At 50.3% G+C, this 22,742-nt stretch overlaps 3 long non-coding RNA genes across 3 annotated transcripts; 2 read left to right on the top strand and 1 right to left on the bottom strand.

The window, feature by feature from the left end:
• Nucleotides 1–1,602: 1,602 nt before the first annotated feature.
• Nucleotides 1,603–4,465, bottom strand: LOC132337815 (uncharacterized). The gene is made up of 2 exons (XR_009489273.1): nucleotides 4,357–4,465; nucleotides 1,603–3,228 (listed from the first exon to the last, which is right to left on the bottom strand). It is a non-coding gene; the product is annotated as an uncharacterized LOC132337815 (long non-coding RNA).
• Nucleotides 4,466–13,561: 9,096 nt separating this feature from the next.
• On the top strand, nucleotides 13,562–14,027 carry LOC132337805 (uncharacterized). Its single transcript, XR_009489269.1, has 3 exons — nucleotides 13,562–13,686; nucleotides 13,771–13,844; nucleotides 13,925–14,027. It is a non-coding gene; the product is annotated as an uncharacterized LOC132337805 (long non-coding RNA).
• Nucleotides 14,028–14,075: 48 nt separating this feature from the next.
• On the top strand, nucleotides 14,076–19,326 carry LOC132337834 (uncharacterized). Its single transcript, XR_009489275.1, has 6 exons — nucleotides 14,076–15,115; nucleotides 15,208–15,252; nucleotides 15,354–15,397; nucleotides 15,479–15,519; nucleotides 15,601–15,979; nucleotides 17,238–19,326. It is a non-coding gene; the product is annotated as an uncharacterized LOC132337834 (long non-coding RNA).
• The last annotated feature ends 3,416 nt before the right edge of the window (nucleotides 19,327–22,742 follow it).

A 22,742-nucleotide genomic window follows, 5' to 3' on the forward strand; every position in this document is an offset into this window, starting at 1 on the left:
CTGAGGTGGTGACTTTTGCTTACTTGGGAAAAGGGCCGTTGTTTGTGTTGCAGGGCCTGTGGCCCGGAGAGGCCGGCTGGCTCCTAAAAATCCATATTGCGCAGGATGGCTGCCAGAGGCAAGCTGGCACCAGTGCCAAGTCAGGCTGGTTTGAGAGTGCCAAGTACCTCCTGCAAACTGACACCATGAAACGGAGGTGGTGACTTTTGCTTCCCTGGGAAAAAGGCCGTTGTTTGTGTTCCAGGGCCTGTGGCCCGGAGAGGCCGGCTGGCTCCTAAAAATCCATATTGCGCAGGATGGCTGCCAGAGGCAAGCTGGCACCAGTGCCAAGTCAGGCTGGTTTGAGAGTGCCAAGTACCTCCTGCAAACTGACACCATGAAACGGAGGTGGTGACTTTTGCTTCCCTGGGAAAAGGGCTGTTGTTTGTGTTCCAGGGCCTGTGGCCCGCAGAGGCCGGCTGGCTCCTAAAAATCCATATTGCGCAGGATGGCTGCCAGAGGCAAGCTGGCACCAGTGCCAAGTCAGGCTTGTTTTAGAGTGCCACGTACCTCCTGCAAACTGACACCATGAAACTGAGGTGGTGACTTTTGCTTCCCTGGGAAAATGGCCGTTGTTTGTGTTCCAGGGCCTGTGGCCCGGAGAGGCCGGCTGGCTCCTAAAATTCCGCATTGCGCAGGATGCCTGCCAGAGGCAAGCTGGCACCAGTGCCAAGTCAGGCTGGTTTGAGAGTGCCAAGTACCTCCTGCAAACTGACACCAAGAAACTGAGGTGGTGACTTTTGCTTACCTGGGAAAAGGGCCGTTGTTTGTGTTCCAGGGCCTGTGGCCCGGAGAGGCCGCCTGGCTCCTAAAAATCCATATTGCGCAGGATGGCTGCCAGAGGCAAGCTGGCACCAGTGCCAAGTCAGGCTGGTTTGAGAGTGCCAAGTACCTCCTGCAAACTGACACCATGAAACTGAGGTGGTGACTTTTGCTTCCCTGGGAAAATGGCCGTTGTTTGTGTTCCAGGGCCTGTGGCCCGGAGAGGCCGGCTGGCTCCTAAAAATCCATATTGCGCAGGATGGCTGCCAGAGGCAAGCTGGCACCAGTGCCAAGTCAGGCTGGTTTGAGAGTGCCAAGTACCTCCTGCAAACTGATACCATGAAACAGAGGTGGTGACTTTTGCTTACCTGGGAAAAGGGCCGTTGTTTGTGTTCCAGGGCCTGTGGCCCGGAGAGGCCGGCTGGCTCCTGAAATTCTGCATTGCTAGGAGGCTTCCAGAAGCCAAGCTGCCATCTGTGCAATGTTCGGCTGGTTTGAGAGTGCTCAGTGGCTCCTACAATTCCCCTTCCAGAGCTTTGTCTGGACTGATTTTCTTCATTTTGAAACGGACTGCCCTCGTGTTCAGGGTTCTTTTGCGCAGAATGACTGGCTGCATGCTGAGAATTCTGCATTGCACATGGTGCCTTCTAGACCACAGGTGCTTCCACCGCAAAGTCAGGCTGCTTTGTGAGTCCCATGCACATCTTTCAAACATTGTCCAGCTGTCTGTTCTTTTGTGGGTTTTGATTGGGGGAAAAATCTTCTCTGTCGCAGTGAGGGAAGCTCGGTGACACCTCAATGTGAGAATCAGCAAGCTTCGTTTATTGATTAGAGCATCAGACATTTAAGCACAGCATGTAATAAGCTCAGGCATATTCTGTAAGCTAAGCAGTCTATTGGTTATTCTTACTTCTTCATTCTTTACAATTTACATCTCTCTTTTCTCATGCTCTGCTCTCGGCTACATCATCCTGTTATCAGACTACAGCTATACCCAAGGCCACTGCAGCCTTGCAGTTGCAGGGCCTCAGATTAGCTGGGCCAGTATTTTTCCAATTCTCAGCTATCCAGAGCATGTCTACGTGACCTTTGTCATGTAACCGATTCCCAACAATTCCCCTGTTTTCTTTTTGCACAAGCAATGTTTGATTAAATGCAGTAAATATTATTTTTTATACTATTTTTTATAAGCACATGCAAAAACAAAGCAAAACTAATACTATTAACAAAGTTATAACACTTATTATAATATTAGCTTTAACAATAAAACATAGCTATAATCTTAGGCTTAAAGATTTGAGCTATCTATCAACACTAAAGCCTAATTTTACTTGTAAGTTTCTAGTTAACCTCTGCAACGCAGAGAGCTGGGAGTATATAGACTGCGAATGGTTAAAAAGGTCTATATAACACAGGCTTTTAGATTCTTTACAGTTATGCAGTTCCCTTTGTTGTACTCACAGGGTTAATTTACAGCTCCTTGGTACTACTCTCCCCACCCCCCCCCCTCTCCCCCGCCTCTGGGCTGGGGAACAGAGGCAGAACTTTTAGGAGTTACTTTCTCTAGGCCGCTGGGGCGAGCAGGGGAATTTAAGCATTTTAAACTTTAATGGGAACTTCTAAACTAGACTCGAATCGGCTTGCGAAAAACGCTGAGTTTTTACACAGGCCCTTGCGGCACCGCAGGGGCAGGATGGCGTCCCCCCCCTCCTCCTCGTCTTCCCCCCCGTCTCAGCTGCCCCCGCAGGGGCAGTCTCGGGACAGTTCGAAAAGTTTGGGAGGGAATCTCGGCTGATCGCAGGCGCTGGCAGCTACTGTTGGGGGCAGAGGGGCAGCTCTGAAGACGCTTGGTGGTCGCTATTGTCGACTCTAATCTTCTTTACCGGCGCGGCGGGCGAAGGCGGGGTCGCCGCGGGAGTCGGTGGGGGCTGCAAAGCTGAAGGAAATGCATCTCTTGCCGGGTTGGGGACGGCAGCCGCGTCCTTTCCGGGTGCCGAAAGCAGCAGTGCAGGCGCAGACAGCTGCTGGTGGAGCCGACACGGGAGATGGCAGGACAGCCGCGGCCGGAGCTCTCACGGGCTCTGCTGGGGAGGCGGCCACGGGAGGGGTCGGCACGGGTAATACAGGGTCGACTCCCGCCGGCACCGCTGTGAATGCAATTGCCGGCTGCGATGCAGAAAAAAAAAAGCACAAAGTGGCCGCAGCAGTTTCTGCTCCCAGCGGGGGAGCTAAATGTTACTTTTACCGCGCCGCTGCTTACCAAGTGGTAAAGTTAGTCTCACGTCCAATTAATAAAGATCTCACTGTTTCTTTGCTTGCTGTAACAGGCTCTTTAACTCTTGTTTGGTTACGTTACGGCTTGCAGTCTATATGCAGGCAATCTTGGGAGTTCTTTTCCCAGGTCAATACTTTATAGTCCCCGCTTTTCTAAAAAGCATTAAAAAAAAAAAAAATCATACGCCGCTCGTCTTTTCATACCTTTCAATTTAAACGTCAGCGCTGTTGCAGCCCTTCCAAGACGTCGGCGGCGTTCATCGGCCGAGACTCTTCTCTAGGGTCGCTCGGGGCCGGAGTACCAGCTCTTTGCCTCCCGTGCTGCTTCGGGACCGACACGGATACTGCACTGGACCGCGGCCAACAGGTTCAAGCCGAGACTCCTCTGTAGGGTCGCTCGGGGCACGGAGACCACCAGCTCTTTTGCCAACCCCCCTCTCTAGGGTCCTTGTTCAAGGCGCGGAGCACCAGCCCTTTCGCCTCCCCCCTCTTTTAGGGTCTCTGTTCGAGGCGCCATTTGTCACAGTGCAGGAAGCTCGGGTCATCTCCATGTGAGAATCAGCAAGCTTCGTTTATTGATTAGAGCATCAGACATTTAAGCACAACATGTAATAAGCTCATGCATATTCTGTAAGCTAAGCGGTCTACTGGTTATTCTTACTTCTTCCTTCTTTACAACTTACATCTCTCTTTTCTCATGCTGTGCTCTCGGCTACATCATCCTGTTATCAGACTACAGCTATACCCAAGGCCACTGCGGCTTTGCAGGTGCAGGGCCTCAGATTAGCTGGGAGGAGGACCCTTCTTTTCACAATATTTTTGGAGATTAAATTAGAGGACCAAAGGGGGTTTTTTGCCATTTCATCTGTTTCAGTGGAGGTACCTGCTCTGTTTTTTCATTTCTACAGGTTCACTTGAACGAAGCTCTTTTTCTGAGTTTTAAGAATTTACATTTTCATTTCTGGGCACTTCTTTCTGTGTCTTTAGACTAGATATCTCAGAGAAGTGTCAGTCTGGCATGTACTTCAACATTACACTGCCCAGGATTTCGGTTTTTTTTCTTTTTCTTTTTTTTTTTTTTTTTTTGTTTATATTGTAGATTGTTCTAATTAGAGGTCCTAAGGAGAGTCAGACTCTTCATATTGTTAGTAATCTTCTCCACTCTGCTTAGTCACACATGAAGCACTACTTAGTGATCACCAAGGTCTAATTATGTAAGTTAACAGCACATTACCCAATTTATCTAGCCATGCTACCAAAACACACTGTTTTATTTCCTACCTGTTTTCTGTTCTTCTGCTCCAAGCAGTTGTAGGGAAAAAAAAAAAGTGCTGGTAGTTCCCTGAAAAGTTTTCTTCTATAACAAGCCATTTACACCCCTAGAATTAGAGTCAGAGGAGCCAAACGGCTGCAGCTGCTCTGAGGGCCTTTATACCCAGTGGGATTTGCCCCCTCCCTTTTCCCAGGCATTGTGGGAACGAGAGGCGGGCACAATCAGGGGTATATTAACCCCAGCCTTTGCTAAGGGGCCTCATTCCCTCTCTGGGAGGTACTGGGATAAGAGCTCTCCTCTCATTTTAATGAAGGGGCTTTTTCAGTTTATCTCAGCTTGTTTTCAGCAGGTGCTTTTGGGCATCTAAAGCAACAGAGGCTTTGAAGATACTGCGAAGAAAGCAGCATTAACCAGAGGGAGTATTGAAGTTCATGATTTTGGATTGTGTGTTCAGGAGTGGTAAGGTGCTTTTGTAATTTCTGGTGTTATTCTTGTTTTGTTGTTTCTATTTTTATTTTAGGAGGAGCGCAGCTTTCAGAAATTCCAGGTTGTGTCAAGTACAACACTTTTTTCAGTACATTCATCACATCACAAAAGGCATCTGCCCAGTGTCCAAGATGATGTTTGGGATTGAGGCTTCAGGTGAGTTGAGGATTGTGACTAGGAGAGGGAGGGTGAGCAGGTAGCAGGTTAGGAGTTATTGCGGGGGTGGTTTGAACGTAGCAGGGTGAGAAATGTTATCTATTTGAGGCCCCCCCCAAGGCTTTTCATAAGTGTAGAAGAGGCATTTGCATGTCTCACAGCACACAAGGTCACCCACTGCACTCACAGAAATGCCATGTAACTTTGTTTCTCTCTAACCCAGGTGCTGCTCATAATAACAGCCACGTTCTTGGAATCAGGATGAAGCTGGAGCCTCGAGGACCCAGGTACGTTCTGGAGAGGGCAGGTAGCTGACTTGCTGGGATTGGGCCCAGATAACCCCGAACTCATACATTGCTTTTGGTTTTCTTTATTGTAGCTGACCGAGAGGCTAACAGGCGATCACAGGGCCCTCCGAGGCAGACTCGTTTCAGGTCCAATGTGGATTCACATCACCGATCATCCAAAAGATAAGTCAGGGGCCACAGCCTGTAGATGGGAGGATAGGAGAGTACTGGATTAGAAATTCCTGGGACAGATTTAAAAATCAGCAGAGGGTAAAGGGGTGTCCTCTAAGAGGCCTCTTAGGACAGTGAAAGGGAGAAGCTCTACTTTTGATCGCGGCTGTCGGGTGTGCAGCGCAGAACAGCTCCGGTCTGTGTCGTGTTGTCCGGTGTACCGTGTTACCTGGTGTCTTTGGGGTCCTTTGGATGAGATAGCTCTGCCTTTTCCTCTCAAGGCCCTTACCACAAGCATCAGCCGTCATCTCTAGCTTCTCAAACGCTCGTACTTCTCGGCACAACGCCGATATCATTCGTTCTTTCGCCGGCAGGCTCGGCCCTGTCCGAGTCACATCTCAGAAGCATCGAGTCAGATGTTTTTTGAGGCTTTGTTTCGTGGCGTATCACTATCCATCATTTCCAGCCTGAGTCACAGCGCTCATGGCCTTATGACATTGTATGCTATGGAGAGCATTCCAAACGCAGCATCATCTCACAGCCACCTCGATCGTCGTGACCAACTGTTCTTCTAACAGGTCACTCTGTTCCAGTCTTTTCTTCTGCTCCTTAGAGGAGCCCCCTCCATCTACCATCACCTTAGCATCAGTCATCTCTTTTGGCATCCTCTCGGTCCTTGCCGTTTTTAATCTTGCCAGGAACTCTTTTCTCATCCTTGTGTCACACTGTTGGTAGCATAACGTGTTTGTGTTTAACGTCCCCTCGTTTGTCATGTTCTGTGTCACAGGTGTCCGCACACATTTGTGCCGGAGCTGCTCTGCCCTGCCGCATAGCCCGGTGCAATAGGATGAGTCCCGGGGACTTGCAGATTGTGGGGTGTCGCTGGACTCTAGATGGCATTTGTAGATGGACACAAGATGTCTGGAGCTCTGCAAGTTAAGTGATTCTGCAACACTGACTATTGTCCCACCTTTTGTTTCAGCTTCAGATGGATTAAATCTGTGCCGGACGGCCCCATCCCGGGTGAGGGAGTTCCCCTGAGCAGGTCAGTTACTCTTTGTCTCTGCAGCAGAAGTGTAAGTGGTGACTCTGTTACAGCACTGTTCTTTGTCTTTTTTTTTTTTTTTTTCTTTTAGGAAGTCAAGGCAGAGAGCCACAGTCAAGGCTGAGTGGTCAAGGTGAGTATTGAGTAGTGCACAGAAGCAGTTATTGCTGAGGTCTCAGGTTGTGGTGCAGCTCGAAGCATTCATTCTCGTTTGTGCACTTTAGGCAATCCACTCGGAGTACATCCAGCCCCCGTCACCTGCCAGCCGATGCACCGGGTTTCCTGCAAATGCAAGTCCTGTGGAAGTATTACAGGAGTCTGTGATGATGAAGCCTTCAACCTTTCTATTTCATGGTCCCATCCTGGCAGCCCTCAGGAACGGCTGAGGAGTTGTGGTGAGTGGAGGAGGCGGGGAGGAGGAGGGAGGCTCCACTCAGGTCCCAGCAATGATAAATCACCTTGTCTCCACTTAACCCTGCTGCAGCTTGCAACAATGGCGATGGCCTCCAAGCAAGCCTGAAGCGTGCGGCCCGAGGACCTGGGCGTTCTTAGGAGAGGGGTGAGTAGCAATGCTGTCATATTTTGGCTTCCATGCTGCTGAGATTATGCACTGACATTTGGTTTCCTTTCTCCTGGCAGACTAAGAGACAACAGCCTGGTGTCAGCAGGGACTTCCCAGACGGCGCGTCCGCTTTCCTTCGCACGGATCGGCACGCCCACCTGTCCGAGAGATAAGTAGAGGGCTATGACCCAGAGAAGGGATGAAAGGGGGGTCTGGGTCACGACTCACGGGGAGGGGATTTTGATTTGGCTTTGGAGATGGGGATGTCCAAGTAATGCCCCCTTAGGCCCTGTAAAGGGAAAGTATCACTTTTGATCAGAGTGCCAAGGTGCACAGGGCAGAGCAGGTCCGGTGTGTATCGTGTCACTTGTCTATTGTGCATTCTGTGTTGTTTGTTTGTATATGTCATGTCTTTTACCTCAGGCCTTTGAGGGGCCTATCAGAAACCATTCTTGGCATCTGTGATCTGCGTTCTTTATCCTGGCACCAATGCCATAGAACTTTTGACTTAGGAGCTCAGACTGCCATCAGACTCGCATGTCTCTTTAGAAGCATCCACTTAGATGTCTTCTCAGGTCTTGTTCTGAGCTGTATGGGAAGCCGCGCCCCACAAGGATCCATTACGGCAGGTTAGGACTTGTCAGAATGCGAGCTTAGGCAGAGGATTCTGACCGTAGGATTCCCAGGCATCCATCTTGGCAGTTCTTGGAATAAATCATTCAGTTAGCATCTTCTTCCTCCGGGCTTCTCTGAGCCTCATCAGCTCTCCATCGGTCTCACCTCGGTCATCTCATTTTGAATTCTCTCGGTCCTTGCAGTCATTTTCCTTGCCAAGAGGTTTCTGTCCGTGTTGTGTCCCCCTTGTTTGTCACATCCTGTCCTGTGTCACGGGTGTCTGCACACCTTTGTGCCAGAGCTGCTCTGCCCTGCCGCATAGCCTGGTGCAATAGGAGAAGTCCCGGGGCCTTGAAGTTTGTAATGTGGGGTGTGGTTGGACTCTAGATGGGCGCAAGATGTCTGGGGCTCTGCAAGTTAAGTGATCCTGCAAAAGTTTGACTATTGTCCTAACTTTTCTTTCAGATTCATATGGATGAAATCTGTCCCAGAGGGCTCTATCCTGGGTGCAGGCATCCTCCTGAGCAGGTCAGTCACTCACTGTTCGTCTCTGCAGCAGAAGTGTAAGTGGTGACTCTGTCACAGCACTGTTCTTTGTCTTTTTTTTTTTTTTTTTAGGAAGTCAAGGCAGAGAGCCACAGTCAAGGCCGAGTGGTCAAGGTGAGTATTGAGTAGTGTACCGAAGCAGTTATTGCTGAGGTCTCAGGTTGTGGTGCAGCTCGAAGCATTCATTCTCGTTTGTGCACTTTAGGCAATCCACTCGGAGTACATCCAGCCCCCGTCACCTGCCAGCCGATGCACCGGGTTTCCTGCAAATGCAAGTCCTGTGGAAGTATTACAGGAGTCTGTGATGATGAAGCCTTCAACCTTTCTATTTCATGGTCCCATCCTGGCAGCCCTCAGGAACGGCTGAGGAGTTGTGGTGAGTGGAGGAGGCGGGGAGGAGGAGGGAGGCTCCACTCAGGTCCCAGCAATGATAAATCACCTTGTTTCCACTTAACCCTGCTGCAGCCTGCAACAATGGCGATGGCCTCCAAGCAAGCCTGAAGCGTGTGGCCCGAGGACCTGGGCGTTCTTAGGAGAGGGGTGAGTAGCAATGCTGTCATATTTTGGCTTCCATGCTGCTGAGATTATGCACTGACATTTGGTTTCCTTTCTCATGGCAGACTAAGAGACAACAGCCTGGTGTCAGCAGGGACTTCCCAGATAGCGGGTCCGCTTTCCTTCCCCCCTCGCACAGATCGGCACGCCCACCTGTCCGAGAGATAAGTAGAGGGCTACGACACAGAGAGGGGATGAAAGGGGGGTCTGGGTCACAATTCACTTTGGTGGGATTTTAATTCAGCTTTGGCGATGGGGATGTCCAAGTAATGCCCCCTTAGGCCCTGTAATGGGAAATTGTCACTTTGATCAGAGTGCCAAGGTGCACAGGGCAGAGCAGTCCCGGTGTGTGTTGTGTCACTTGTCTATTGTGCATTCTCTGTGTTTGTATATGTCATGTCTATTACCTCAGGCCTTTGAGGGGCCTATCAGAAACCATTCTTGGCATCTGTGGTCTGCATTCTTTATTCTGGCACCAATGCCATAGAACTTTCGACTTAGGAGCTCAGACTGCCATCAGACTCGCATCTCTCTTGACAAGCATCCAGTCAGATGTCTTCTCAGGTCTTGTTCCGAGCTGTAGGGACAGCCGTGCCCCACAAGGATCCATTACGGCAGGTTAGGACAGAATGCGAGCTTAGGCAGAGGATTCTGACCATAGGATTCCCAGGCATCCATCTTGGCAGTTCTTGGAATAAATCATTCAGTTAGCATCTTCTTCCTCCAGGCTTCTCTGAGCCTCATCAGCTCTCCATCGGTCTCACCTCGGTCATCTCATTCTGCATTCTCTCGGTCCTTGCAGTCATTTTCCTTGCCAAGAGATTTCTGTCCGTGTTGTGTCCCCCTTGTTTGTCACATCCTGTCCTGTGTCACGGGTGTCTGCACACCTTTGTGCCGGAGCTGCTCTGCCCTGCCGCATAGCCTGGTGCAATAGGGGAAGTCCCGGGGCCTTGAAGTTTGTAATGTGGGGTGTTGTTGAACTCTAGATGGGCACAAGATGTCTGGAGCTCTGCAGGTTAAGTTTTCTTGCAGCAGTTTGACTATTGTCCTAACTTTTCTTTCAGATTCATATGGATCAAATCTGTCCCAGAGGGCTCTATCCTGGGTGCAGGCATCCTCCTGAGCAGGTCAGTCACTCACTGTTCGTCTCTGCAGCAGAAGTGTAAGTGGTGACTCTGTCACAGCACTGTTCTTTGTCTTTTTTTTTTTTTTTTTTAGGAAGTCAAGGCAGAGAGCCACAGTCAAGGCCGAGTGGTCAAGGTGAGTATTGAGTAGTGTACCGAAGCAGTTATTGCTGAGGTCTCAGGTTGTGGTGCAGCTCTAAGCATTCATTCTCGTTTGTGCACTTTAGGCAATCCCCTCGGAGTACATCCAGCCCCCGTCACCTGCCAGCCGATGCACCGGGTTTCCTGCAAATGCAAGTCCTGTGGAAGTATTACAGGAGTCTGTGATGATGAAGCCTTCAACCTTTCTATTTCATGGTCCCATCCTGGCAGCCCTCAGGAACGGCTGAGGAGTTGTGGTGAGTGGAGGAGGCGGGGAGGAGGAGGGAGGCTCCACTCAGGTCCCAGCAATGATAAATCACCTTGTTTCCACTTAACCCTGCTGCAGCTTGCAACAATGGCGATGGCCTCCAAGCAAGCCTGAAGCGTGCGGCCCGAGGACCTGGGCGTTCTTAGGAGAGGGGTGAGTAGCAATGCTGTCATATTTTGGCTTCCATGCTGCTGAGATTATGCACTGACATTTGGTTTCCTTTCTCATGGCAGACTAAGAGACAACAGCCTGGTGTCAGCAGGGACTTCCCAGATAGCGGGTCCGCTTTCCTTCCCCCCTCGCACAGATCGGCACGCCCACCTGTCCGAGAGATAAGTAGAGGGCTACGACACAGAGAGGGGATGAAAGGGGGGTCTGGGTCACAATTCACTTTGGTGGGATTTTAATTCAGCTTTGGCGATGGGGATGTCCAAGTAATGCCCCCTTAGGCCCTGTAATGGGAAATTGTCACTTTGATCAGAGTGCCAAGGTGCACAGGGCAGAGCAGTCCCGGTGTGTGTTGTGTCACTTGTCTATTGTGCATTCTCTGTGTTTGTATATGTCATGTCTATTACCTCAGGCCTTTGAGGGGCCTATCAGAAACCATTCTTGGCATCTGTGGTCTGCATTCTTTATTCTGGCACCAATGCCATAGAACTTTTGACTTAGGAGCTCAGACTGCCATCAGACTCGCATCTCTCTTGACAAGCATCCAGTCAGATGTCTTCTCAGGTCTTGTTCCGAGCTGTAGGGACAGCCGTGCCCCACAAGGATCCATTACGGCAGGTTAGGACAGAATGCGAGCTTAGGCAGAGGATTCTGACCATAGGATTCCCAGGCATCCATCTTGGCAGTTCTTGGAATAAATCATTCAGTTAGCATCTTCTTCCTCCAGGCTTCTCTGAGCCTCATCAGCTCTCCATCGGTCTCACCTCGGTCATCTCATTCTGCATTCTCTCGGTCCTTGCAGTCATTTTCCTTGCCAAGAGATTTCTGTCCGTGTTGTGTCCCCCTTGTTTGTCACATCCTGTCCTGTGTCACGGGTGTCTGCACACCTTTGTGCCGGAGCTGCTCTGCCCTGCCGCATAGCCTGGTGCAATAGGGGAAGTCCCGGGGCCTTGAAGTTTGTAATGTGGGGTGTTGTTGAACTCTAGATGGGCACAAGATGTCTGGAGCTCTGCAGGTTAAGTTTTCTTGCAGCAGTTTGACTATTGTCCTAACTTTTCTTTCAGATTCATATGGATCAAATCTGTCCCAGAGGGCTCTATCCTGGGTGCGGGCATCCTCCTGAGCAGGTCAGTCACTCACTGTTTGTCTCTGCAGCAGAAGTGTAAGCGGTGACTCTGTTACAGCACTGTTCTTTGTCTTTCTTTTTAGGAAGTCAAGGCAGAGAGCAGCAGTCAAGGCCAAGTGGTCAAGGTGAGTATTGAGCAGTGTACAGGAGCAATTGTTATTGCTCAAGTCTCACTTTCTGGTGCAACTCTAAGCATCCATTCTCGTTTATGCACTTTAGGCAATCAACTCGGCATACGTCCAGCCCCCGTCACCAACCGGCCGTGGCACCGGGTTTCCTGCAAATGCAAGTCCTGTGGAAGTATTACAGGAGTCTGTGATGATGAAGCCTTCACCTTTGCTATTTCATGGTCCCATCCTGGCAGCCCTCAGGAACGGCTGAGGAGTTGTGGTGAGTGGAGGAGGCGGGGAGGAGGAGGGAGGCTCCACTCAGGTCCCAGCAATGATAAATCACCTTGTCTCCACTTAACCCTGCTGCAGCTTGCAACAATGGCGATGGCCTCCAAGCAAGCCTGAAGCGTGCGGCCCGAGGACCTGGGTGTTCTTAGGAGAACGGTGAGTAGGAAAATTGTCACGTTTTGGCTGCTGTGCTGCCAAGATTGTGCGCTCACGTTTGGTTTCCTTTCTCCTGGCAGACTAAGAGACAACAGCCTGGTGTCAGCAGGGACTTCCCAGATAGCAGGTCCGCTTTCTTTCCACCCAGCACGGATTGGCACGCCCACCTGTCTGAGAGATAAGTAGAGGGCTACGACCCACAGAGGGGATGACAGTGGGGTCTGGGTCACAACTCACGGGGAGGGGATTTCGATTTGGCTTTGGAGAAGAGGATGTCCAAGCAGTGCCCCCTTAGGCCCTGTAAAGGGAAAGTATCGCTTTTGATCAGAGTGCCAAGGTGCACAGGGCAGAGCAGTCCCGGTGTGTGTCGTGTCACTTGTCTATCGTGCATTCTGTGTTGTTTGTATATGTCATGTCTATTACCTCAGGCCTTTGAGGGGCCTATCAGAAATCATTCTTGGCATCTGTGATCTGCGTTCTTTATTCTGGCACCAATGCCATAGAACTTTCGACTTGGGAGCTCAGACTGCCATCAGACTCGCATCTCTTCTTTAGTAACATCCAGTCAGATGTCTTCTCAGGTCTTGTTCTGAGCTGTAGGGACAGCCGCGCCCCACAAGGATCCATTATGGCAGGTTAGAACTTGTCAGAATGCGAGCTTAGGCAGGGGATTCTGACCGTAGGATTCCCCTGCATCCATCTTGGCAGTTCTTGGAATAAATCATTCAGTTAGCATCTTCTTCTTCCAGGCCTCTCTGAGCCTCATCAGCTCTCCATCGGTCTCACCTCGGTCATCTCATTTTGCATTCTCTCGGTCCTTGCAGTCATTTTCCTTGCCAAGAGATTTCTGTCTGTGTTGTGTCCCCCTTGTTTGTCACGTCCCGTCCTGGGTCACGGGTGTCTGCACACATTTGTGCCGGAGCTGCTCTGCCCTGCCGCATAACCTGGTGCAATAGGGGAAGACCCGGGGCCTTGAAGTTTGTAATGTGGGGTGTGGTTGGACTCTAGATGGGCACAAGATGTCTGGAGCTCTGCAGGTTAAGTTTTCTTGCAGCAGTTTGACTATTGTCCTAACTTTTCTTTCAGATTCATATGGATCAAATCTGTCCCAGAGGGCTCTATCCTGGGTGCGGGCATCCTCCTGAGCAGGTCAGTCACTCGCTGTCTGTCTCTGCAGCAGAAGTGTAAATGGTGACTCTGTTACAGCGCTGTTCTTTTTCTTTTTAGGAAGTCAAGGCAGAGAGCAGCAGTCAAGGCTGAGTTGGCAAGGTGAGCATTGAACAGTGTACAGGAGCAGTTGTTATTGCTCAAGTCTCACTTTCTGGTGCAACTCTAAGCATCCATTCTCGTTTGTGCACTTTAGGCAATCAACTCGGCATACGTCCAGCCCCCGTCACCTGCCAGCCGATGCACCGGGTTTCCTGCATCTGTGAGCCCCGTGGAAGTATTACAGGAGTCTGTGATGATGAAGCCTTCAACCTTTCTATTTCATGGTCCCATCCTGGCAGCCCTCAGGAACGGCCGAGGAGTTGTGGTGAGTGGAGGAGGCGGGGAGGAGGAGGGAGGCTCCACTCAGGTCTCAGCAATGCCAGATCACCTTGTCTCCACTTTAACCCAGGTGTGTTGACGGTGTCAGCTGCCGAGCTGGCCTGAAGCGTGTGGTCCAAGGAGCCGGGCCTTCTCAGGAGAACGGTGAGTAGGACAACTGTCACGTTTTGGCTGCTGTGCTGCTAAGATTGTGCGCTCACGTTTGGTTTCCTTTCTCCCGGCAGACTAAGAGACAACAGCCTGGTGTCAGCAGGGACTTCCCAGATAGCGGGTCCGCTTTCTTTCCACCCAGCACGGATCGGCACGCCCACCTGTCCGAGAGATAAGTAGAGGGCTACGTCCCACAGAGGAGATGACAGTGGGGTCTGGGTCACAACTCACGGGGAGGGGATTTCGATTTGGCTTTGGAGAAGAGGATGTCCAAGCAGTGGCCCCTTAGGCCCTGTAAAGGGAAAGTATCGCTTTTGATCAGAGTGCCAAGGTGCACAGGGCAGAGCAGTCCTGGTGTGTGTCGTGTCACTTGTCTATCGTGCATTCTGTGTTGTTTGTATATGTCATGTCTTTTACCTCAGGCCTTTGAGGGGCCTATCAGAAACCATTCTTGGCATCTGTGATCTGCGTTCTTTATCCTGGCACCAATGCCATAGAACTTTTGACTTAGGAGCTCAGACTGCCATCAGACTCGCATGTCTCTTTAGAAGCATCCACTTAGATGTCTTCTCAGGTCTTGTTCTGAGCTGTAGGGACAGCCGCGCCCCACAAGGATCCATTACGGCAGGTTAGGACTTGTCAGAATGCGAGCTTAGGCAGGGGATTCTGACCATAGGATTCCCAGGCATCCATCTTGGCAGTTCTTGGAATAAATCATTCAGTTAGCATCTTCTTCTTCCAGGCCTCTCTGAGCCTCATCAGCTCTCCATCGGTCTCACCTCGGTCATCTCATTCTGCATTCTCTCGGTCCTTGCAGTCATTTTCCTTGCCAAGAGGTTTCTCTGAGTGTTGTGTCCCCCTTGTTTGTCACATCCTGTCCTGTGTCACGGGTGTCTGCACACCTTTGTGCCGGAGCTGCTCTGCCCTGCCGCATAACCTGGTGCAATAGGAGAAGTCCCGGGGCCTTGAAGTTTGTAATGCGGGGTGTGGTTGGACTCTAGATGGGATTTGTAGATGGATGCAAGATGTTTGCAGCTGGGAAGTTATCCTGCAGACCTTTGACGTTTGTTCTTACTTGTTTTTCAGATTCATATGGATGAAATCTGTCCCAGAGGGCCCCATCCTGGGTGTGGGAGTCCCCTGGAGCAAGTCCGTCACTGTTTGTCTCTGCAGCAGAAGTGTAAATGGTGACTCTGTTACAGCGCTGTTCTTTGTCTTTTTCGGAAGTCAAGGCAGAGAGCAGCAGTCAAGACCGAGTAGGCAAGGTGAGCATTGGGTAGTTTCCAGAAGCAGTTATTGCTGAGGTCTCAGTTTCCACTGCAGCTCTAAGCATCTACTCCTAATTTTTTTATTTTAGGTGGTCCACTTGCCTTCTATCCTGGCCGAGCATGCCCGATGCCAGGTGGGTACAAGCTTGAGGTATCGGTATGGCATACTTGTCAGATTAGGGAGGTTTTGTTTCCTCAGTATCTCAGCATACTTTTCTGCTTTGTTTTTTTGCAGGTGCTGTCGCCGGTCCAGGCATGCCAAAGAACAGAGGAGAGCAGGTGAGTCTGCATTTAGGCAGGGTGACTCATAGGTGAGTTTTATGCAGCAGCATGCTAAGCCTGTACCTTTTCCTTTTGCAGGTATCCTTTGGGCAGCCTCTGGAGTAGAATCAGGATTTGAGGTGAGCCGGGGCAGCGGTGCAGAGGAGTCCCGGGGATTACTCTTTTTGAGGGCAATAATCACCTTTTCTGTATCGTCTTAGGTACCCGGAGGAGGTTCGCAGCCAAAGTTTGGAAACGGCAGCTCCGAAGCAAACACGGAGAACGTCCCGACGTCCACGTACAACCGACGATGGATTTCGTCCGCTCGTCTTCCAAAAGCTAAGTGTCGCGGCCGGTAGTTGGGAGAAGGGGAAAAACCTTTACTATCACAGGGGGCAATTTGATGTCAGTTTAGCGCAGAGGTCTGTAGCGGGATGGGCTCTCTGGAAGCAAAGGGAGAGGGTTTCTCCTCAGCCTCACCACAGCCTCTGCCGGGCAGGGCAGTTCCGACCCATCTCCACATTGTCGTAAACTTTGCGTCGTCAGCCTCCTTCAACTCGACGTCGTCACGGATCTTTCACCCGAGGAGTTCGCCTTCAGGTCCGGAACCACGGCCACGGTCAACCGGCGGTCTCAGCTTCCTTCTCTAGGCCCACCTAGCCTCTCGAGCGTCCTCTTAACCGCTTCGGCGCTAACTTCTTTTAACGAGTTACATGTAACTCTATATTGTCTGTAATTATGTTGGCTTATAGTGTATGTACTTATATTGTCTGTACCTATGTTGGCTTATATTGTCTGTAATTATGTTGGCTTATAGTGTCTGTACTTTTCGTGTCTGTACCTATGTTGGCTTATATTGTCTGTAATTATGTTGGCTTATAGTGTATGTACTCTATAGTGTCTGTCCCTATGTTGGCTTATAGTGTCTGTCCCTATGTTGGCTTATAGTGTCTGTCCCTATGTTGGCTGTCCCTATGTTGGCTTATAGTGTCTGTCCCTATGTTGGCTGTCCCTATGTTGGCTTATAGTGTCTGTCCCTATGTTGGCTTATAGTGTCTGTCCCTATGTTGGCTTATAGTGTCTGTCCCTATGTTGGCTTATAGTGTCTGTCCCTATGTTGGCTTATAGTGTCTGTCCCTATGTTGGCTTATAGTGTCTGTCCCTATGTTGGCTGTCCCTATGTTGGCTTATAGTGTCTGTCCCTATGTTGGCTTATAGTGTCTGTCCCTATGTTGGCTGTCCCTATGTTGGCTTATAGTGTCTGTCCCTATGTTGGCTTATAGTGTCTGTCCCTATGTTGGCTGTACCTATGTTGGCTTATAGTTTATGTACTTGTATTGTCTGTAACTATGTTGGCTTATAGTTTATGTACTTGTATTGTCTGTAACTATGTTGGCTTATAGTTTATGTACTTGTATTGTCTGTAACTATGTTGGCTTATAGTTTATGTACTTGTATTGTCTGTACCTATGTTGGCTTATAGTTTATGTACTTGTATTGTCTGTACCTATGTTGGCTTGTATTGTCTGTAACTATGTTGGCTTGTATTGTCTGTAACTATGTTGGCTTGTATTGTCTGTAACTATGTTGGCTTATAGTGTATGTACTTAGCGTCTGTACCTATACCATACGTACACTTGCACCGTATGCGTCGGCTTATATCGTGTTTACTTATTTTGTACCTGTTACGATTGGAGCCGCCCTGCCCTGGCACGTAGTCACAGCTAGGTAGAACAGTTACGAAAACTTTACCGCTCATCTGTCTTCTATGGGATTTTGGGTAGAAATTTTATCGGTCCAGAGCGGGGACAAGTCCTAGCTGTCAGCCCCTCGTTGACCACTTCCTCTCGTCTCGCAGGTCCCCGAGGCTACCGATTTCTCCCCGGAATCTACCATTTGACATCGAGGAGCAGCAGCCAGATGATGCGTCGAAGCACGTTCTCCAGCGTTTCAAGTAAGGGCCGCAGCGAGCATCCGAGTCGGAAGCGTGCGAGAGCACGCGGCCATCCGTGTCCGCTCGTCTCCGCACGTGTGAGTGCACGCTGACCGGAACTAACCTTGTGTGTATGACCTTTTGCCTTTCAGGTTTTTCAACTCATTTTTAAATTTAGAATAAAAAATCCCCAGCCGGGGTTTTTTTTTTTTTTCCCCCCGGCTGGGTTTTTTTTTCCTCGGTCCCGGCCGGTCCGCGAGGCGACGTTCATCGCCAAAGTTTGGGCACGGACCGTCCAGGGACCGGGGTTTTCGTCAGGCAGGAGGATTGTTTTTTGGAGGCTCCCGGGAACCCCGTTCCCGAAGAGCACTACGAATGAGTGCCGGGGGTTAGCAGAGGGATTTAACGTGTGAGTGAGTGTGGGTTTGTGTGTAAGCTGAAGGAAGTGTGTATGTGTGTTGAATGTTTCTAACACCTTGTATGACTTTTGCCTTTCAGGTTTTTCAACTCATTTTTAAATTTAGAATAAAAAATCCCCAGCCGGGGGGTTTTTTTTTTTTTCCCCCCGGCTGGGTTTTTTTTTCCTCGGTCCCGGCCGGTCCGCGAGGCGACGTTCATCGCCAAAGTTTGGGCGCGGACCGTCCAGGGACCGGGGTTTTCGTCAGGCAGGAGGATTTTTTCGGAGGCTCCCGGGAACCGTGTTCCCGAGGAGCGCTGCGAATGAGTGCCAGGGGTTAGCAGAGCTGTTGAGGTGTGAGCGAGGGTGGTTTTGTGCGTAAGCTGAAGGAAGCGTGTGTGTTGAATGTTTCTAACACCTTGTATGACTTTTGCCTTTCAGGTTTTTCAACTCATTTTTAAATTTAGAATAAAAAATCCCCAGCCGGGGGGTTTTTTTTTTTTTCCCCCCGGCTGGGTTTTTTTTTCCTCGGTCCCGGCCGGTCCGCGAGGCGACGTTCATCGCCAAAGTTTGGGCGCGGACCGTCCAGGGACCGGGGTTTTCGTCAGGCAGGAGGATTTTTTCGGAGGCTCCCGGGAACCGTGTTCCCGAGGAGCGCTGCGAATGAGTGCCAGGGGTTAGCAGAGCTGTTGAGGTGTGAGCGAGGGTGGTTTTGTGTGTAAGCTGAAAGAAGCGTGTGTGTTGAAGGTTTCTAACACCTTGTATGACTTTTGCCTTTCAGGTTTTTCAACTCATTTTTAAATTTAGAATAAAAAATCCCCAGCCGGGGGGTTTTTTTTTTTTTCCCCCCGGCTGGGTTTTTTTTTCCTCGGTCCCGGCCGGTCCGCGAGGCGACGATCATCGCCAAAGTTTGGGCGCGGACCGTCCAGGGACCGGGGTTTTCGTCAGGCAGGAGGATTGTTTTTTGGAGGCTCCCGGGAACAGTGTTCCCGGGGACCAAAGATTGCTAGTGTGTAATTTAGCAGTTGTGCTCAGAGTGATGGTGATTTTGTGTCGGAAGGGGGTGTTAATGGTAGATGAGCGTTGTTTTCAATGTGCTTTTGTTGTTTTGGGTTTCCTGTAACAACAAATCCACCTGTAATGAAAATATGAAAAAGGTTATCATAGTGTGCTGCTCTGTATTGCTCTGTATTGCTCTGTATTGCTCTGTATTGCTCTGTATTGCTCTGTATTGCTCTGTATTGCTCTGTATTGCTCTGTATTGCTCTGTATTGCTCTGTATTGCTCTGTATTGCTCTGTATTGCTCTGTATTGCTCTGTATTGCTCTGTATTGCTCTGTATTGCTCTGTATTGCTCTGTATTGCTCTGTATTGCTCTGTATTGCTCTGTATTGCTCTGTATTGCTCTGTATTGCTCTGTATTGCTCTGTATTGCCATCAGCTGCTGCATTTCCCCGTATTGCTCTGTATGTAAATTAGACTTTTACCAGTGTGTCTATAGATTGTATCTGTGCTTGCATTTGTATAGACCGTTTCCATGTATTTTGCTGAAGTGTAAATAAAAATATTCATTTAATAAAGTTGAATCACCCCTAATAAAGACAACCCCTACCCCCACCCTGGCCCCTCCCTCCTTTTGGTGTGGTTTTGTCTTTTTCTTTTCCACTGTATTTCTTCCTTTTGCTCCTCACTTCACTTTTCTATTTCTGACTTGACTTAATTTCCATCCGTCTCTAACCTTTTGTTTCTGTTTCTCACTCTTTTTAGCTCTGTGCCTCTGCCTCTGTAACTGTTTCCATATGCTTTCTTTCTTCTGTTTGTCCATTTCCCTATTTGTCTCTGACTGTATTCATTTTTCTGTCTGTCTATAATTTGCACCTTATTTCTCTTCCCTCTAAACCTTAACTGTTCTCCCTTCTTTTCCGCTCCGTGTTCTCTTTTTACTTGGTTTGTCTTTTTTGCTTGTACTCTTTTTGTTTTTCACTCTAGCCCAAGTCTTCACTTCAACTCTAACCCTAACCACTTTCCCTTCTAACTCCTCTTCTCCTTCACTCTCTCCCTTTCCTTTTTATTTTCATTCTAACTCCTAACTCCTCTCCTTCAGTTTCTCCCTCTCCTCTTTCTTTTCCTTCTCCTCCCTTCCTTCAATCTTTTTTCTCTCTCCCTCTCTTTTACTCACGCTTTTCTTTTCTCTATTCTCTCTCTACCTCTGTTTTCTCTCTCTCTACCTCTTCTCTCTCTCTCTACCTCCCTCCCTCTCTACCTTTCTTTTCTCCCTCTTTGTGTTTTTTTCTCTCTCCTCCCTCTCTTTTTTTCTCTCTCCTCTCTCTCTCTGTTCTTTTCCCTCTTCTCTCTCTCTCTGTTCTTTTCCCTCTCCTCTCTCTCTCTGTTCTTTTCCCTCTCCCCTCTCTCTGTTCTTTTCCCTCTCCTCTCTCTCTCTCTGTTCTTTTCCCTCTCCTCTCTCTCTTTTCTCTCTCTCTGTTCTTTTCCCTCTTCTCTCTCTCTCTCTGTTCTTTTCTCTCTCCTCTCTCCTCTCTCTCCTCTCTCTCTCTCTGTTCTTTTCTCTCTTCTCTCTCTCTCTGTTCTTTTCTCTCTTCTCTCTCCTCTCCTCTCTCTCTCTTCTCTCTCCTCTCCTCTCTCTCTCTTCTCTCTCTCTCTCTGTTCTTTTCTCTCCTCTCTCTCCCCCTCTTCTATAACTTGTCTTCCTTTCTAGCTTTAGATTAGATTACAAATGCAGCAGTAGAAACTTTCAGGCTCCCCGGGAATAAAAGAAAAAAAATTAAAAAAAAAAAAAAAGACACCCTTTTACTCCCGGGGAGCCTGAAATTTTCTACTGCTGCACCAGACATATAGTTTTTCTTCTTTTTACCTATATACCGTATAGGGACCTATAATCCATACCCCACCTGGTACCAGGAACAATAACCACCAGCCCCTAACGCCAAACCCCACCCCAGACACAGCCCCCTGTGAGCCCAAGCACCGGCCGCTGCTGCCCCACACAACGCGCTGCGCGCACAGCGCCCCGTGCCGTAACACATAGCGACGCACAAGAACAGCGCCACCTGCTGACGCGATCGGCGCACTACACACACAACACCGACGTTTACGTCAGCAGAGCGACACGCCCCCAAAAAGGACCCCCAAGACGCAGATGACCGGGCAGATGCCCGACCGAAACCCCGACACAAACCGCACGCCCAAAAAAAACAAACCCACACAACCCCAGGCCGCACGAGAGTATCGCAACACCCCAACCAGCACTGGGAACCGGAGCCAGGCCAGCAAAAAAGCGCCGAAAAGCGAAAAAAAACCCCGGTCCCGAACGCCGCCATCTTGCTCGAGCACCACGTGACGGCATGGGCGCCGCCATTTTGCTCCGGCACCACGTGAGGGCCCGCACGCCCAAAAAAACAAACCCCCGCAACCCCAGGCCGCACGAGAGTACCGCAACACCCCAACCAGCACCGGGAACCGGAGCCAGTCCAGCAAAAAAGCGCCGAAAAGCGGAAAAAAAACCCCGGTCCCGAACGCCGCCATTTTGCTCCGGCACCACGTGACCGCATGGGCGCCGCCATTTTGCTCCGGCACCCCGTGACGGCATGGGCGCCGCCATCTTCTTCCGGCATGGGCGCCGCCATCTTCTTCCGGCACCACGTGCCGGCATGGGCGCCGCCATCTTCTTCCGGCACCACGTGCCGGCATGGGCGCCGCCATCTTCTTCCGGCACCACGTGAGGGCATGGGCGCCGCCATCTTCTTCCGGCACCACGTGCCGGCATGGGCGCCGCCATCTTCTTCCGGCACCACGTGCCGGCATGGGCGCCGCCATCTTCTTCCGGCACCACGTGACGGCATGGGCGCCGCCATCTTCTTCCGGCACCACGTGACGGCATGGGCGCCGCCATCTTCTTCCGGCACCACGTGACGGCACGGGCGCCGCCATGTTGGATGCCACCCGGAAATTAGAGGGAGACACCTATCCACGACGATTTCAACGATTTCAAAGTCATTAAAGGGTACAATCTGAAGGCCTACAGGTAAGACCACAAGCCCACACCCAAAACCACACCCACACACCATGATTGGTGGGTACAGCTGGGGCCATGACCACAGATGCCAGGACCCAGGCCCAGGCCCCAAACACCAGACCCAAGCACCCGCCCCACAGCTGCCAGGGGCTAGGGTGTACACTTGGAGCTACATGCAGGAGTAATATGCACATGTCAGGGTTAGGGTGCACGTTAGGGTTAGGTTGCGCGTTAGGGTTAGGGTGCACGTTAGGGTTAGGGTGCGCGTTAGGGTTAGGGTTAGGGTGCGCGTTAGGGTTAGGGTGCACGTTAGGGTTAGGGTGCGCGTTAGGGTTAGGGTTAGGGTGCACGTTAGGGTGCACGTTAGGGTTAGGGTGCACGTTAGGGTTAGGGTTAGGGTGCACGTTAGGGTTAGGGTTAGGGTTAGGGTTAGGGTTAGGGTGCACGTTAGGGTTAGGGTTAGGGTTAGGGTTAGGGTGCACGTTAGGGTTAGGGTGCACGTTAGGGTTAGGGTTAGGGTTAGGGTGCACGTTAGGGTTAGGGTTAGGGTTAGGGTTAGGGTTAGGGTTAGGGTTAGGGTTAGGGTTAGGGTTAGGGTTAGGGTTAGGGTTAGGGTTAGGGTTAGGGTTAGGGTTAGGGTTAGGGTTAGGGTTAGGGTTAGGGTTAGGGTTAGGGTTAGGGTTAGGGTTAGGGTTAGGGTTAGGGTTAGGGTTAGGGTTAGGGTTAGGGTTAGGGTTAGGGTTAGGGTTAGGGTTAGGGTTAGGGTTAGGGTTAGGGTTAGGGTTAGGGTTAGGGTTAGGGTTAGGGTTAGGGTTAGGGTTAGGGTTAGGGTTAGGGTTAGGGTTAGGGTTAGGGTTAGGGTTAGGGTTAGGGTTAGGGTTAGGGTTAGGGTTAGGGTTAGGGTTAGGGTTAGGGTTAGGGTTAGGGTTAGGGTTAGGGTTAGGGTTAGGGTTAGGGTTAGGGTTAGGGTTAGGGTTAGGGTTAGGGTTAGGGTTAGGGTTAG

This window comes from Haemorhous mexicanus, chromosome 23 (genome assembly GCF_027477595.1).
Source record: "Haemorhous mexicanus isolate bHaeMex1 chromosome 23, bHaeMex1.pri, whole genome shotgun sequence".
Taxonomy (NCBI): Eukaryota; Metazoa; Chordata; class Aves; order Passeriformes; family Fringillidae; genus Haemorhous; species Haemorhous mexicanus.